The 11271-nt window shown below is 38.8% G+C and overlaps 1 long non-coding RNA gene across 2 annotated transcripts in view; it reads right to left on the bottom strand.

Moving 5' to 3' along the window:
- The window catches only part of LOC135203146 (uncharacterized), a 449843-nt gene that overhangs the window by 266621 nt on the left and 171951 nt on the right, over positions 1-11271 (bottom strand). The window lies entirely within an intron of this gene.

Here is an 11271-nt window from a genome sequence, read left to right on the forward strand (position 1 = left end):
AACTTACCGTAAACTGATTATTATTGATTTCTTTCTTTAGAGGGAAGGTCGCCAGAAAACTCAGCTCGTTACTTTAAACTATTTATTTACAAAAAGGCCCGTGCTGGCCTGGAGAAAAGTTAAATGATATTGGCCCCCACGTTGGGGCTTATAGTCTCATTCAATTCAAGCTGATTTTCATTCACTTGGGTTAATGCACACTTGCGGCAGAGAGACGGCACGTGACTCATGGAATCTGGAAAAGAATCCCAGATTAAACGAGATAAAAGGAAAAATTACTTCTTGCTTTGATTAAGGCTGATTAATTCTCTAACATTGGGGAAGGTAAACTCGAATGGTTCACTGAGGTATGCACGAAAACTTGGTCTCTAACAAGTCACAAAGGGGAGCACGTGGCCCGATGAGGACAAAGGGCTTTGATGTAGAAGGGGTAAAAATGAGAAGTGAAAATGAATTTAGCAAGAGTCGTATGGTAGTAAAAGGTGCTGGGTTGAAGTTTACACTTTCAGACGTACCTTTATGCAATATTCTGTGTATCCTTGTAGAAGAATGCGGCCTGACCTCTGTTCAGGTCTGGGGTTCGTGTCCACCAGCACGACGTGGGTAGGCCTAATTTTGGGAGGCTGGCAATTTGACCTCTGGCCGAGATCACGTCTCGCAGCCGACTGAGAGCGATACTGCTTGGTTTCGAATCACGGGGGCTTCCAAAAACCGCCTCGAGCATTGCCTGAAAGGTGGTAAACACAACGCCAGCAAATTGGGAAGGAAAATAGGTCTTATTGTAGAAGTCCCTAAAATCCATCTCGAAGCCTAGCTACTCTTGTGACCTGCCTCTCTTACCCTAAGCTTCCGTCAGACCGGAAATATCAGTCCTAGGACATACCCACTCTCCCAACAACAGTAGCTTCAGGAGACGGCATGGCTGCTACTTTTATAATTAAATATAACTAAAACTCTGCTGGGAAGGCGAGGCGTTCTATAGACGTAGCAATATATATATATATATATATATATAATAATATATGTATATATATATATACAGGCAGTTCCCAGGTTACGATGGGTTCGGCTTACAACGTTCCAAGGTTAAGGCGCTTTTCAATTATATTCATCAGAAATTATTTCCAAGGTTACGACGCCTACAACACTGATCTGGCAGATGAAATATGACACCAAAAATGCAAAATAATCAATATTTGAATTTTTTTCTTTTATTAAAAATGCTATAACAATGCAGTTTACATAGTTTTTGATGCACCAAAAGCATAAAAAGTAAGGTTTTCTTAGGATTTTTGATGACATTCCTGCTTACGACGTGTCTCAAGAATGGAACCTGCGTCGTAACCCGGGGACTGCCTGTGTGTGTGTGTAAATATATATATATATATATATATATATATATATATATATATATATATATATATATATATATATATTATATATATATATATATTCTTAATATGTTTGTGATGCATGTACTGCTGCCTACTGAAATTTAACAACTTAGTATCTTCCTTAAAAGATTCCTAAACAAATCAACCTAAGTCTGTTACACAATACGCAATATTACAGGCAGTCCCCGGTTATCAGTGGGGGTTCCATTCTCAGCCGGGTGATGATAAGCGAAAACCGCCATTTACTGGAGCTCTGTGACTTATGGCGTTTATGGTGCCAAGTTTTGGTTAATGGCGCCTCTGCTAAGCATGTTACGGCGCCATACTTCTCTTATGGCCAATTTTATGGTGCTAGACAATTGCCATAAAACTATTGCCATTAAGTGAGTCTGCCGTTAATAAATAAATTAATATATATATAATAATATATATATATATATATATATATATATATATATATATATATATATATACACACACACACACACACACACACACACAGGGGTACCTCAAGATACGAAATTAATCCATTCCGAGGCAGCCTTCGTATCATGAGTTTTTCGTATCTTGAACCGCATTTTACATGTAAAATGCCTAATCCGTTCCAAGCCCTACAAAAACACCCCAGTAAATTATATTTCCTGGCTTACAACACATGTTCTAGGGTTACGATGCCGATCGGATGGAAGAAATATGACTCAAAAAGGCAAAATACTGTACATACTTGAGTAATATTCAACTGCATGTAATGTTCAACCCCATTTTTACTGCATATATTAGGACTTTAGCATATGTCCCTTAGCAATAAGCCTAGCCTATGTTAGCAGTTGCTACTGTAGCCTAGTCTATGATTCTGACATCTAAACCTAAGAAGCTAAAAGCTTAGAATATGCCAATAAAATGTATAAATAATCAGTATGTACTCATTTCAAATAATTATTAAGTAACCATTAACTGTAATAAACAATCAAACAAGCAAACAAAAAGCTTCCAAACTTCTGTTTACATTCAGCACTCACGAGTACCGAACTATCTATCGCCAAGCAATCACTTTTCCTAGCACACAGTAAGCCATAAATTTTCATTATCTCTCTTCAACTACTGAAACTACCAAACAGTATAATAACCATTTATTTCTATTCTTTATTATATCTTTACCTAATGTTTTTTTTATTAAATGTATTGCATGAATAAGTTTTTCAATTTACAGCATCCTTTTACCAATAGAATACATAGAGCACAAGGGGTAGATGCTGACCAATAGGAGAGCAGGATCTTATGGGGTGACTAGCATCAGGAACCAATGGGAGAGTGGGAGGATGGTGGCGAGTTTACTCAGTTGGCGGCGAGCGAGTTTTAAAATTGTTCTCGGTGGTCCAGGCAAATCTCAGGACTTTACAGCAACAACCTTTTGTAACTTGAACCATTTTCGTATGTAGAGCCAAAAAATTCTTCGTATTTGCTTTCGTATCTCGAGTTTTTCGTAAGTTGAGCCTTTCGTATGTCGAGGTACCACTGTATATGTATGTGTATATAGATATATATATATATTATACATATATATATATATATATATACAAAAAATGAAAATACACCCATGAGTTAGATAAAAGATTTAAAAGCAGCTACCAACACGCGGTCAGAGGCAATTTAGCCAAAAAAACTTTACATTTTGTTTTAGAACAAAGAGGCATATACAAGCAGACAGTACAAAATTAGCAAAATCCCGAAGGCTACATTAAGGATTTAAGAGCAGTCAAACACACTGGTCAAAGGCAACTTAATTCGAATAACAATACAACTTGTATTAGTAACAACACGAAATCTACAAAAGTGCTCAGACAATGAGTGAGACACAAACATAAGATACAAATATAGTAAGCATGGGAAAAAATTAATAAATAAAAACATGTGGGACTAATTAATTAGTAGTCAATTCATTTAAGGTCCTTTATAGGCATTTTACAAATATATGGGTCCAAATGGTACAATCCCAGACTAAGATTTAAGTTTTTTTATTAGTAGTTCATATAATTGTCGATTCCAATAAATTTCTCGAAACATAACCATTAGACCTAGCAATTACAAAGATGTTGCCCCAATTCATACAATGAGATATTTCGCTCAGATGGATAAATAGTGCATTTGAAGTCTGGGCTGTTCTAACTGAATACATATGCTTCTTTATTAGTACGTCTACATTTTTGCTTGATTGACCAATATAAAAAGACAGGCAATCTTTAGAGGGAATTTTGTAAATATTGTTTGTTACCGAACTATTTTTAATTAGCATACCTTTAATGAGGTACGATACCATCAATACGTATATCTCGTGGATACTTGCATCTATCGTCATTGCTCAACAATGAACTTAGTGGGAATATCATGTGGGAATACCATTAACCAACATTACTTCACGTTAAAATGTATTCTCAATTTGCTTCTCGTGTAAAAAGAATTATAATGCCTTTTCTCAGATATTTACAAAACTTGGAATGTGTCACTTCGTACCGGCATCATTTTTTGTCAAAACTTAATCACCTCTACAGATTCTAATGTAATAAAATCATGAAATTGCATAATTATAGATCTTTCCTATTCTAGTTTTCCTCTCCATTTCCGCTAACGATACTTCGCCCCTTAAATATCCTGATGTGTTAGAAACATCCCTCATTCTTTCTATGAACTACACCTCTCTCTCAGGAAACTTCTCTTACTCTCTCTAAATATAAACTTCTCTTTCTCTCTCTAAATATAAACTTCTCTCTCTCCCTCAGAATGTAAACTTTCCTTTCTCTTATACAATGCTTCTATCTCTCTTAGAAGGTAAAAGTTTCTTTCATATATACAATGCTTCTCTCCCTCTCTCAGAATTTAAACTTTTCTTTCTCTTGTACAATGATTCTTCTCTCTCTCTCTCTCTCTCTTTGCCATTATCTCGCCATTGCTCTCCGTACAACCAGGCATAAATCAGAAGAATATGCGACGAAGGACGTGCCCTCCAGGGACAGACATCCTGCCTGAGGTTACATCTTCCGCAGCCATATGTCTAGATTAGCGACGACTCCTCGGCGGTATCCAGTGGCCTTTGCTAACACTAGGGGGATCCTTTTTTAGGTAACTTTTTAGGTCTTCTTTTTTAAGGAGACTGTTTTGTTAGACAGATTTCATAATGATTTTTCTGTTTTTTTTTAGGACATTTTTGGGGATATTTTATATACGGTGGTTTTTTTTTTCTTCTGGGGATATTTTATATGGGAAAATTTTTTCTAACTTTGAAGCTTTTTTTTCTATGGGTGATTTTTTAATGTAGGATTACAGAGTTTAGGTCAAAGGTCAAGCGCAGGGACCTATGAGGTCATTCAGTGCTGGAAGGGAAATTGAGAATAGGTTTGAAAGGTGTAATAAGTGGAAAACCTCGGAGTTGCACTATGAAATTGTTAGGAGAGGACGGACAGCCTGTAGAACATAATATGATTGGAGGTACAGTAAAAGGAATGATAGGGGTTGCAGCTAGGCGCCAAAAAGGACGCTGCAAAGAACCTTTAGTAAACCCTACAGTGAGCGGTACTGATGACAGTAACCACCTATGGGGGACTTTTTTTATGTAAACTTATTTCGACATTTTTTTTATTATTTATTTTTTGGAGGCAATATTTATATAAGGAACTCTTTTTGTGAAGCTTTAAAGCAACTTTTTATATATTTTATGAGTAATATTCTTACTTCAAGGCTTTTTGCTAAGAGTTATTTTTTTAATGTACAATTATTTGGAAGTATGTTTTATAAACTTTTATTTGAATACTATTATTATTATTATTATTATTATTATCAATTATTCAGACCACAAAGCCTGTTCATATGGAACAAGCCCACATGGGCCACTGACTTGACATTCAAGTTTCCACAGAATATGGTGTTCAATAGGAAGAAGTGAAAGAGATAAAAGGAAACTGAGAAAGAAGAGACCACACTTATTAAAAAAAGAAAAAAAATTAATATATTAACAAATTGATAAAAATGTATTAAAATGCAATGAGAATAGTATACACCATCGCTTGAATTTCTCAAGTTCCAATTGAACGACTTCCTCTGGGAAGCTGTTCCACAGTTGCATGGTGTGGGGAAACATGAAACTTTGAAGTTAGTGTTGGATTAAACTGGGGTCAGCATTAAGCCCATTTTTGTTTGTGCTGGTGGATGTGCTACGAGAAGAGATTGGGAATGAAGACCTGTGTGAGTTGTTGAACGGCGATGATCTGATTAGTGCCGAAAATAAGGAAGTCTTAAAGAGAAGGGTTGGAGAGTGGCAGGAGTCTTTAGACGGGTGGCTTAAAGGTGAATGTAAATGAAACCGAGGTTTTAGTGAGCAGTGGGGAAGATAGAGGCAGAATAGTAATGCAAGAAACAAGAGGCTCGATTATAAAACAGGTGAAAAAGTTTAAATACTTAGGATCTACTTTAAAAGTTGATAGTAGGATAAAAGCTGCATGGAGGAAGTGAAGAGAGGTAGCTTGAGTAGTATGCGATACAAAAATGCCAATCAAGCTATAAGTCAAGATCTATAGCACAGTGATAAGACCAGTGTTAATGTACGGATCGAAAACATGAGCTCTAAGAAGAAAAGAGGATGTAAAGCTTGAGAGAAAAGAGATGAGAATGCTGAGGTGGATTACGGGAATATAGCTGCTTGAGAGATTCGAAAATGACAAAATAAGAAGGGCAGGCTTAACCCTCTTACGCCGATTGGACGTATTAAACGTCGAGTCAAAATGTCTCCCGTATGCCGATTGGACGTACCATACGTCGACTCAAAAAAGTTTTTTTTAAAATTCGCGGAAAAATACTTATAGGCCTACCAGCCGAAAACTTTTGAATCACGCGCCTTGGGGGATGCTGGGAGATCACGGATCAAGGCCTTGTTTTGTTTTGAAGCGTGACCCAAGTGCGCATGCGCGGAATCCTTCCTTCTCGCTCCAGCCAGCATCATCGTAGCATCATCCGTCAGCGATCTTTTGCCGCAATCGTGTTTGACTGAGCTTGTGCGAGACTTTGAACATTTGTGTTGGTACAGAACGTTCATAGAGATGTCTGACCGTCGTATGACACGCGAAAGGCGCGTTTTACCCGTCGGAAGGGATCGTGTTAGAAGAGTTTTGGACTTGGATGCTGGCGAAGGACCCAGCACCCAACCTGACCTCGCTCCTCAACGCCGTTCTGTGCGACCACGTGTCGATGAAAGTGCTTCGAATGTGTCTCATTTGCCGTTAGTAACCCCAAGGAAACATCGTGCCATCCTTAGGGGCATTCGTAGGAATTTGGGAGGGCTCAAACCAAGAGACATTGACGATTATTTATCGGAGCTCGATCGAGAGCATTTGGCAAGTCCTCATTTTGATGGCGGTTGGTCATCCAGTGACGAGGACATTACTCCCGATCATAGTGATGACGAGGATTATTTGCCCCCAATGTCCGTTCGAGGGTCACATCCGAAAGTGAACTAGAATTTAGTAGTTATAGTGCTTATGAGGGGGAATCTGAGGAGGGGGAGGACGATGATTTAGGATCAAGTTTTGTTGGCGATGATGATACGGAAAGCGAAGGCTTGAGTGAGGGAGATGGGCCAGTGAGGGGGGTTCGTGTGGGAAATCGTGCCCGCGCTCGTGCCCGCGCGCGCGCGCGCAGGGGCACGTAGAAGGTCGGATAGTCGTGCTAGCCTAGGGTCGTCCGAGAGCGACGATGGGTGGACAGAGGACCCCACACCACCTACCATGCATCCATTTACGGCAAATCCTGGGCTCACCGTACCTGTTCCCCTGACTGCTCTGGGTTTTGTTCAGCTTTTCCTTACGCGGGAATTGCTGGAGTACCTGGTAGCAGAGACGGTGGACTACGCCAGGTATTGCCGTGATGAACTACGCACGACATTATCTTATCACTGGCGAGGCTGCGACCTCCCTGACATGGTCGCATTTTTTTGGGGCTCCACGTTTTTTTGGATTGATTCCTGCTGCCGACGTCAGGATGTATTGGAGGCGTAATTTTCTTTTATGTACGCCCTATGTGCCCGGCATTATGCCCGTGATACTTTCCTGGCGTTGGACATATGTTTTAACGCCTTCAACCGAAGGGCATACCCCGGAATAACTCTGATCGCCTCATTTTAGTGCGCCCAGTGTTGGAATATATTCGTGAACGCTGTAAAACTCTCGTGATTCCTGGAAAGAACCTTTCTTTAGATGAGGGGATGATGCCTTACAAAGGACGTCTAAGCATCAAAGTGTATAACCCCAAGAAGCCGAAGAAATATGGCGTGATTTTTTTTTATTACCGAGGCCAACACTGGCTACGTCGTGGACTTTTCGGTGTATTCCGGGGTCTTCTCCACGATGCGTGACACTGTTTTCGAGCTTGTGGATCGTTTCCGTAACCAGGGATACCACCTGTTTATGGATAATTATTATAACTCGGTATCCCTGGCCCAGGAACTGTATGATGCAGGTGTTCACGTCAGTGGTACCCTTCAGTTGGTGCGTGGGGCCCCGAATTCCCTCAAGAGGTACGCTAGCCATCAGCGACATCTGGCAAGAGGAGAGACACAGTGGCGGCGGAAGGGAGCTGTCTTACTCATCTGTTGGAAGGGTGTTCCGACTCGCCCCATGATTACGACGAGCCATGAACCTGTCCAAGAGGAGATCGTGCAGCGGAAGAAGACGCGTCGACAGGGCCGAGTTGTGTATGAGCAGTTTCGTGTTGAGCGCCCTACCGTCACTGGGCACTACAATAGGCACATGGGAGGAGTTGATCTCTTTGATCAACTCATCCAATATTATCCCTTCGCCAGGAGAACCAGAAGGTGGACACAGAAGCTCCTCAAATACATCCTTCAGTTGGCCCTCCAAAATGCCTACGTACTCTACTGTGGGTACTACGGTCCCGATCTACGGAGGATGAGCCACTTACAGTTCCTTGAGGCAGCCGGGGAAGCCCTCATCAACTTTGATCCCAATGAGTGGCCTTCCATGTCTGCCCCCCTGCCCCGAGCTGTAGATCTACCCATAGAGGAAAGGGCAGACCTTCGGGGTGCCAACTTCGGTCATCCTTCTGCCGATGCCCCTGCTGCTGACGCCCCTGCTGCCGCCGCCCCCTGCTGCCGCCGCCCCTGCTGCTGACGCCCCTGCGCCGCCGCCCCTGCTGACGCCCCCACCCGCGCCCCTTCTCGTCGGGTAGTGGACCCTCCGTGTCGGCTAATGCCAGGGGATCACACACTGGATCTCCTAGAAGGGCGCAGGCAGAAACGGTGCCGGGTGTGCCATATGAATGGCAGAAGGAGAGACACCCGGTTCTTCTGTCGCACCTGCAAGATAGCTCTATGCAGGTTCGGGGAGTGTGACCGCAAATACCACAGTGTGGTCTTGTATTGGAGTGCGACTCAGCGGCGGTCAAGGGAGGGCGCACGGAACCGCGCCCTATCCCAGCGGCCGTAAGGGCGCGCGTCTCCCTCCTCCACCTGTACCTCGTCATGTCGAGAGGAAAAAAATGCAAGACTCTTCAATGGAGGAGGGAGAAACAAGAATAGAACGAAGAGTCAGGATACGAGTGAGTATTCTGCATTTATTTTATATTTGTTTTATATTTATTACAATTTTTTATATATCTGAATGTGTGCATGATAAAATAATACAATTTTTTAAGACATTTCATTGTATGCGAAAAGAGAAGTGTCACCTGCATTCCTTTTATTTATGTATTGGTACCAGAAACGAAGAATGTAATATATATATTTACCGTATAAAAAAAATATATATATATATATATATATATATATATATATATATATATATATATTATATATATATATATATATATATATATATATATATATATATATATATATATATATATATATATATATATATATATAAATATTTTTTTTTGAAGCAATTACTTACAGTCTAGTAATATTCAATCATTTATCTTCATTTTAAAACATATTGCAAGTCTCTAGAACAATATCTCGATTTATGGTGAATATTTGAAAAAAATATTTTTATTCCGTCCGCGCGCCGATTCTCGGCCGAAAATCTCCGAAACGCGTAGGTCACATTCTCCTAATATTTGTGCCTTTTCATATTACACTTATTTTATAGTTTTATATATGGAAAATGTGCGCAAAAACATGCACAATATAACAAAAAATATTGGAAGGTTGTAGCATTTATCATTTTTGAAATATTTGCATATACAGTACGATAAGTACGAAAAAAACTACGATCGGTCAACTTTGACTCAACCGAAAAGGTAATATAACGCATTTATAACATAAAAATCTTACAGTCTAGTAATATTCAATCATTTATCTTCATTTTAAAACATATTGCAAGTCTCTAGAACAATATATCGATTTATGGTGAATTTATGAAAAAAAATATTTTTTTCCCCTCCGCGCGACGATTTTCGGCCGAAAATCTCGGAAACGCGTAGGTCACATTCTCCTAATATTTGTGCCTTTTCATATTACGCTTTTTTTAAAGGTTTATATATGGAAATGTGCGCAAAAACATGCACAATATAACAAAAAATATTGGAAGGTTGTAGCATTTATCACTTTTGAAATATTTGCATATAAAATACGATAAGTACGAAAAAAACTAAGATCGGGTCCAACTTTGACTCAACCGAAAAGGTAAAAAAAAACTAATTTATAACATAAAAATCTTACAGTCTCGTAATATTCCAATCATTTATCTTCAATTTTTAAAAACATATTGCAAATCTCTAGAACAATATCTCGATTTATGTGAATATTTGAAAAAAATATTTTTTATTCCGTACGCGCGCCGATTCTCGCCGAAAATCTCGGAAACGCGTAGGTCACATTCTCCTAATATTTGAGCCTTTTTTTCATATTACGCTTTTTTTTAAAGTTTTATATATGAAATGTGCGCAAAACCATGCACAATAACAAAATTATTGGAAGGTTGTAGCATTTCTCATTTTGAAATATTTGTATATAAGTACGATAAGTACTAAAAAAACTACGATCGGTCAACTTTGACTCAACCGAAAAGGTGGGGAAAAACGAATTTATAACATAAATCTTACAGTCTCGTAATATTCAATCATTTATCTTCATTTTAAAATAACATTGCAAGTCTCTAGAACAATATCTCGATTTATGGTGAATATTTGAAAAAAATATTTTTATTCCGTACGCGCGCCGATTCTCGGCCGAAAATCGAAACGCGGTAGGTCACATTCTCCTAATATTTGAGCCTTTTCATATTACGCTTTTTTTAAAGTTTTATATATGAAAATGTGCGCAAAAAACATGCCAACAATATAACAAAAATTATTGGAAGGTTGTAGCATTTCTAATTTTTGAAATATTTGTATATAAAGTACGATAAGTACGAAAAAAACTACGATCGGTCAACTTTGACTCAACCGAAAAGGTCAAAAAACGCATATATAACATAAAATCTTACAGTCTCGTAATATTCAATCATTTATCTTCATTTTAAAACATATTGCAAGTGTCTAGAACAATATCTCGATTTATGGTGAATATTTGAAAAAAATATTTTTATTCCGTCCGCGCGCCGATTCTCGGCCGAAAATCTCGGAAACGTGTAGGTCACATTCTCCTAATATTTGTGCCTTTTCATATTACGCTTTTTTTTAAAGTTTTTATATATGAAAATGTACGCAAAAACATGCCACAATATAACAAAAAATTATTGGAAGGTTGTAGCATTTATCATTTTTTTTATATTTGCATATAAAGTACGATAAGTACGAAAAAAAACTAAGATCGGTCACTTTGAACTTCACTCAAAGAAAAGGATAAAAAAACGCATTTATAACATAAAAATCT

This window comes from Macrobrachium nipponense, chromosome 33 (assembly GCF_015104395.2).
Source record: "Macrobrachium nipponense isolate FS-2020 chromosome 33, ASM1510439v2, whole genome shotgun sequence".
Lineage (NCBI taxonomy): Eukaryota > Metazoa > Arthropoda > Malacostraca > Decapoda > Palaemonidae > Macrobrachium > Macrobrachium nipponense.